Below are 7957 nucleotides of genomic sequence, written 5' to 3'. Positions count from 1 at the left end.
CCGGCCGTGTTAGAGTTTCCCCATTGGCTGTTACTCTTTCAAAATGAATGAGGACAGCAGCCATGCAGAGTGACTGTGTGGCTCTCAGTTCTTATGTTAAATGCAGTGAAGTCGATTAAACTTTAAACAGACGTGTGCCAGCGTCTCTGCATCTCCCCCTCTACCACCCAGTGTGATCTACTCTTCGGCTGGCAGTGCAGTGAGCAGCCAGCAGGAGAGATGCTCCTGTAATTGGATTTTATTTTTTTTATTTTTTTTAACTAAACTAATACCAGGATGCAAGCTTTTTATTTCTCTGACATTTCACATCACAAACAATGAACAACAGAATTAAAAAGGTAAAACATGTGACTCAAAAGCTGTTATATCAATTTAGTGTGGGGCAGCTGCTCTGCAGGTGCTCTTGATTTGACAGTAACTGCAGTAACTGGGCGGAGATAAGCCTCCTGAATTTGCACCCAAAATGCCCCAACTTTCTCACCGCAGCCTCCTTAACCGGGAAAGAATCACCAAAAAGGCACATAGAGGCATGAGGAAGTACACAGCACAATTAAAGCACCCCAAATAATCTCTCAGACAAAACACTCAATACAGAGTGAAAAACAAGAGACATCCATCGAGTGAAACAGATGAAAGAACAGGAGGACTTAATAATAATTAGAATAGTTATGAATAAATAAAATCAATTCTCTTTCAAATCAAACATCCCAAGGTATGAGTGGAAAGTATTGTTCTTACAACAGTATTTATAACCTTTTTTTACTCAAAATACAGACGAATGACAAATTAAAGGAAAAACTTGTACAGGTCTGAATGCTTGATGAAGAATGGTGTTCCACAGCTTTGGCATTGATTCTACAAGTCTCTGGAACTCTTCTGGAGAGATGAACACCATTCTTCAAAAAGATAGTCCCTCATTTGGTGTTTTGATGATGATGGTGGAGAGCGCTGTCTAACACATCAGTCCTAAATCTCCCGTAGGTTTTCAATTGGGTTGAGATCTGGTGACTGTGAAGGCCATAGCATATGATTCACATCATTTTCATACTCTTCAAACCATTCGGTGACCCCTCGTGCCCTGGGAATAGGGGCATTGTCATCCTGGAAGAGACCACTCTCATCAGGATAGAAATGTTTCATCATAGGATGAAGGTGATGACTCAGAACAACTTTGTATTGATTTGCAGTGACCCTTCCTTCTAAGGGGACACATGAACCCAAACCATGCCAGCAAAACGCCCCCCACAGCATAACGGAGCCACCAGATCCCCTCACTGTAGGGGTCAAGCATTCAGACCTGTACCAGTTTTTCCCTCAATTTGTCACCTGTCTGTAGCTTAACCATGTCATGTGATATGCTACTTCAGTAAATATTAATGGTACCACTACAAAAAGGTGAACATTTAATATCCAGGAATTCACAGTATGGACACTACCATTGACTACTATCCCTGTAAAGAACTGGCCACAATTTCACACATTGACCATCCATATACTAGGTTTTTGCCTAGTCTAGTTCTTCAGCGGTTAGAATAAAAAATAAAAACTTTTTCTCTGTAGAGGGTGACTAACAAAGGAATCTGACTTGACTCACAAATTAGGCATTAGTAAAAAAAAAATCAGATAAATTCAAGAAGAGACAATGTCAAACTTCCCTTTTTAATTCATAAAGTGACAAAAAACAAAAACAAAACAACGTACAATTCAACTGAAACAATTCCTCAATTAAAGCTGCAAGCAGCGATGAACGGGCCCTTGCACCTCACAGGTGTCGGAGGGAGCAGCCGCCATGGTATCGCTACTGGAGGTCGGTTGACACACAGCAATACAATAACCAGGGAGTAACTGAGTCGACTCTACTGCTTTCTCCCCCATGCCACTGAGGATCAGTTGCCAAAAAGCCCGCCAACAGTGCAAGGATGGTCCCATCAGCATCCGAGCCGAGGAACCGAGCCGGACTGATAGACGGACTCCCATAGTCACGTCCGCGTCCCAAACCCTCGACGTCATCACGCCGGATCACGTCGCCATCTTGTCACACACACACACACGCATTCACCTGCATGTCTTCAACACTGTACATAGCTGTTATTTGTGTTTGCTTAGGTAGAATTAGATTTTAGGATAGTGGTTTATTGAATGAAGCATTTGTTAATTTTGTTAATTCTGCTAAGTTTAATAAACATTGTTATATCTTTAAGTTGTTTTGTCGTGTGTTTTGTGTTTAATATATTGTGAAAAGTGGCTGACTGAGGAAGTCAGAGCTCCAATTCAACCCTTCTTTGTTCACATGTAAATACTGTTATCCCTCAGATATTAGTAGTTCTATTCATTTTTATAATCAATGATTATCTCTGATAATTATTAATTATTGCTAATGACGTTGTAATGATGTTGTGTGTCCCCTGTGAGGCTCTTTAACAGTTGGTGTCTGAATTATTAATTAATATTAATAATCTCTTGATTTCATCATTACTAATAACCAAACGCAATCCTACCAGTACCAGACAGACACCAGAGCAGACAGACTTCTGCCTGTTCATACACTCATAACACAGAAACAGCACACCGTATAACATGTAGGGAAGAACTTCAAAGGCGATTCTTACTTTGCACTCTTCATTTATTGCCTGTTTTTTACAACCTAACTTTGTGGAAAGGAGAAGAGGAACAACAGGTTATGGAGAGTCCCTTGAGAGCACTTCACGTGTGTCAGTAGCCCCCAACTCTGGGAGTGATGTCTAAATTAGGAAATGTGCATCATGTAGCAGGTGGATGTGACTCCCCTCGTTGAGACCTGCTGATAGATGTAACAGCTGAGCAGAGGACAGAGACTGAGATGTAACCGACATGTGTGCGGGTATTGACATGTTATTTTTTCTTCCTGAAAATAAATAAATGTAAAGGCAATGGCGTTCCATGAAAACTAAAAGCTTCGCAATTTAGCATCGCAAAGGTCTTTAGATGACACCGACCGCATTTGAAATTGCTCTGGTTAATTCTCTAGGAGGAGTTTGTTAAAGTACAATGCCTGTAAACACCCACTAATTATATGTCATGTTACTGTATAACGTGTATACCACACCATTTTAATTTCATGTAAATCGGATGATGTTTGTTATATAAGGCTGACTTCCTGTTGTCAGTAGATGGAGCTATGACTACGACTCAATACTGACATGTAGATGTGTTCAGGTCTGGATCCAATCAAGCATGTGAAATTTGAGGCAGACTGGACCAAGTCAAATGCAGTTACAACAACTTCCTGTTTCATGGCAAAACATGCAAATTGACTGGCAAACCATGTCAAGTGAGTTTCATAAAAACTCAAGATTTTGATAACTTTTTTATTTCAAAGTTCTTTAGAAGACACCGACCAAATCTGAATTTGACCAACTTGTGTCAAATCTCTAGGAGATTTGTTGTGTTGTGTCAAATCTCTAACACAACACAACACAGCAACTCTCAACACAAAACCTTTACACATCTGGCTGGTGGAGGCCTGGGAGGAAGACAAGGGAAAGAAGTTAAAGGAAGCCACAACTACCCAAGTGCAGGTTTCCTGACACCCTCTCCAACCCCGCCCAGTGGCTCCAGAGCCAGGAAACCAAACCAACCTCATAAGCAGAAGGCAGAGAGAGGGATGTCACAAAACTTAAAAAATTCACAACAACTTAACTGTTGGGGATACAATTCTGAAGTAGGTTCTTGAGTAACCTATTCTAAAAAATAGGTTTTTGAGAAAATTGGATAAAAGTCGCAAAATTTTACATTTTTAGAGCTGAAGACCATTGGGGAAAAGATGCAGATGAATTGAGAGATTAAAATGATTAAAGAATTTTGACTCCAGGTCAAGCTGTTTTCAAATTAATTGCGAAAACGTAAGTTTGATTGTTATAGCGCCACCTTGAAGTCAATGGGTAAAATTTTCTGTGCCTGAAAAGTGTGTGGACTTTGCAACCCAACTGCCAATTTTGGTCTTACAGTTTTTGCTGCACGAACACTTTTAGTGGAGATAAATAAGTTGAAGAAGAAAAGGAAGAAGAATTTAGAACAATGAGAACAAAAACAAAAGGGCTCCAGCAGTGAGCTGGCACTTTCATGCTTGGGCCCTAATATTAATAATTCTTCAAAACACAATAGGGCCTTCGCACCACTAGGTTTTCGGGTCCTAATAATCTTTGACTGTTGGCCCCTGGCACTTTCATGCTTGGGCCCTAATAAGACTTTATTGAGTTTCCTAACACCTGATTCACACACGGCTCCCGTTCTTTAAGGTCCAACAGCAAGCTAGAAAACATATCATCATACCCATTTCAAAACAGCTCATAACAGCCCATATACTCTCATCCTTGCCATTTTAACTTCATCTGATCTCTGAACATTTCAGCTGCTGTTGTGGAGATATGACAATTTGCTCTCAGACAGGAATGTCAAACATACGTTGAGTTAATTTTTTTCCAGGACATTGTACTATCTCTCCAATTTTACATATGTTTCCAGGACTGGAAATATAACCAACACTAGAATAATGGTTTCTCCATTTTTCAAACAGTGCATTCAGTGCTTTTGTTTGGCCAACAGTGCATATCTGGACACACATGTTTGAATTTATCTTTGTTTGACTTTCAGTTAAAGTCAATGGGAGATGGAGTGAATATTTGTAGGTTGGAAGCGTAATTTGCCCATACCTTTAATAATATCAGCTTCATTCCCTGCCACAAAAGCTCTGATTGGCTAAGTTGGTACTACATTTGGAACAACCTGTTCCTTATGACAACACTGGACCTCTAAATCACTGGACCACATTTAAAATGTGGGCAGAGGATTCAGGGACGGCAACAATGAAGGAGTTCACTCAGTCTCAGTCCAATAAATGTAAACTCAAAACATGCAGCAGAGGGATTATGGATGTCTTTCTCCAGTTCAAGGCCTGTCTTTTTGATTTCTACTCAGTGTACTGAGCAAACGCATCCATTCAGCCTGCACTTATTAATGCAGGTAACAGTACGGAAAGAAGTCCCCTCTCTCTCTGACCTTATATAACGGTGAGTTCACATCTTAGGCGACTATGTGAAAAGGCTCCAGGGATCAGACTGCTCGTAAGGCAGTTTTATTACAGATGAACAACCATGCAGGGCCATAGTGTTGGTGTGTATGCTGTGTATGCTACATGCATGCCTGTGTGTGTCCTTGCATTTGTGGTGGAGTTGCGGGATAGGTGTGTGTGTGTGTGTGTGTGTGTGTGTGTGTGTGTGTGTGTGTGTGTGTGTGTGTGTGTGAGTTTCCTCTGTCCTACTTGGCCCGTAACACAACTGCTTAACACAACCTGACAGCTCCACTGGTAGAGGGCTGCTAACAAGCCACAGTAACTCCCAGTGAGCTGGGATAAGCCACACACTCACACACAGTGAGATCAGAAGAACTCCCGCTCTCCTCTGCAGTTCCATCAGAATAAGTATGTCATTCTCCATCTCTACTCCCTCATACTGTCTATCTGATAGCTATCTAATATAGACAAAAATTCCCCCAAAAGAATCAAGAATAATAAAGAGAAAAAATAATTTCAGTTCAGTTGCCCAATTAATACAGCAGTAAATGGGCCATGCTAGTGGTGTCTGTCCACCACTTCAGTCTGGACTGAAATATCTCAACAACTGTTGGATGGATTGCCATGAAGCTTTGGTGAAAGTTCAAGAGGGAGGATCTCTTCCCTCGAGTTCTGCCTATATTTCACTATGGGTGAATGCTCTTTTTCTCTCCGTCACTTCTGCTTTCCCCCGCTGTCAAAATCCCTTCATTCACAATTCTGATGTCACCAGACCTGACCAATGATCTTTCAATCAGTCTCTAGATGCTGTTCTTTAAATATTTCTGCAATTCTGTCTTTCAGACCTACTATTGTGCAACCCACCCCCTCCCCATCACCACCACGACCTCCATGGTATCCAGAGAGACTCATTCAAGGGGTTCCATCAACCACCTGCTAGCTACGCTCCACCACCACTCCAGGGGGGATCCTGTCCTATCTCCTATTTTCATATATGCCTGCGCTTTATGAAGATTCCTCACATCGATAGTCTAATCAACAAAATTCTGTCTTTCTCTAACATCGATAAATATTGTTATACACTTCTGATTGATCTCTCCTTATTGAAATGACATTTAGTACAGACATTCATCTTTCTCAGGATAAATTGTAATAATTTTGGTAACAGATGACTATTGCCATCATCAGGTCACAATTAATTTGTCCCAATTTGTTCAATACTTTGGTTCATAACCAAATACCCACAAAACTAAGTGCATTCCCAATTTGGGGAACCCCCTGATAGCAGCCTTAGAAATTCCCACAATGGAATGAAAAACGCAGCCTCTGTAGCATGTAGAAATCTACATGTTTAAATTACTCTTATGCAACACTGGACCTGTCAGCACAATGTGATCTTAAGTGTCCACAATCTAAAATAATTACCTACTACAGAGTACCCCATTGAATGTTTATTACATTATTATTATTGTTGAGTTTATAGAACTTGGTTTTATGATCCCACATTTAATCGGCAATCATTCCTTGAGTGGGGGTAGGGGGTAAACACTTCACTGGGGTCATCAAGTGGGCACCCTCCTTCCTTGGTGTTTTGTTGACAGGCCCACACAGCAACAGAACTTAAGGAGGATCAGTCAAGTCCGGGTTTCTTCTTTCAGTGATTCAGTCCTGTTTATGCAGACTGTAAATCATAACCAGCAGCAACAGAACTTCAGGAGGATCCATCGAGTCCAGATTTCTTCTGCCAATGATTCAGTCCTGTTTATGTGGACTGTAAATCACATAAACCTAGACATAACCTAATAGAATAGAAGCTTGTGACCAGAGGGTCGTCGGTTTGATCCCTGAGCGGCAGGATAAATCTGGTGTGAATGTGTGTAATTGTGTGAGTGTGGTCAGGGTGTGGCTCTTGTGAAACTTCCCTGAATAAATAAAAGGTTAAAAAGAAAAGTCAAGAGAAATGTAATAGAGTCCCCACAACTCCAGATGCAACTCACTCTGATCCAAATGTCTAAATGATCAGATCCCTTCTAGGCTACCTTACCTTACTCATAAATATTTGCACATCTACATAGAGACAGAGAATATAGGCCACAGGCTTTAGACATGTCTAATCAACCAGGCTTATGTAATGAGTAATGCATTAGTAATGAGTAATGAGCATTAGTTTCTATAATGCTGTATGTCCTTAAATTTGAAAGGAGCCTGAATTAAACACTGGATGTCTGTTCCATGGATAATTATGGGTAGTAAGTCCTGAATTACATTGTCTCACTAGAAAGACAGGTACTCACAACACTGTGTCTAAAAATAAAACTTAACTGGATCAAGAGAGGAAGTGATTCACTTTAAATGATGTGTTAGTGCAGCCAGACATTACTGTACAAAGACCCAAATAACAGTGGTTTAAATATGCAGGTGTTTTTCTGCTAGCAGGAATATACATGCAATTTCATCAAGGATAACTTAAGAAAATGAGCTGAATAAATACTAGACTCTGACTGGCTGGAGAACAGTCTTTCTGAATGAATGTATTCCCATTATTTTCAGAAAAGCTGGCCTTTGGTTAAATGTTCCCCCTACTTTGAAAACCCAGTCTCACACCAAAATGTGTAATACCTATGTTGGTCCACAGCATAAAACATATTAATTTCACAATAACGGCACTAAAATTGTGAGATACCTACATTTTTTGGCCTATTCTTTTCTATTGGCCTGAGTCCATTTCGCATGACTGTCAAGTTTCTGTCTGAAAAAACAAACAAAATGGCTGAAATTCCTTTTATTCTCAGTAGGAAATGCAATATTTTAAGATAGTTTCAGCATTAAAATGCGTTTTGATAACATTTCTAGCAAGAAATATGAATTTTATTTTCATAATCATTCAGTGAATGTATATGATGTTTA

The sequence above is a fragment of the Thunnus maccoyii genome, chromosome 12 (genome assembly GCF_910596095.1).
Source record: "Thunnus maccoyii chromosome 12, fThuMac1.1, whole genome shotgun sequence".
Classification (NCBI taxonomy): Eukaryota; Metazoa; Chordata; class Actinopteri; order Scombriformes; family Scombridae; genus Thunnus; species Thunnus maccoyii.
Note: the sequence above shows the minus strand (reverse complement) of the source record.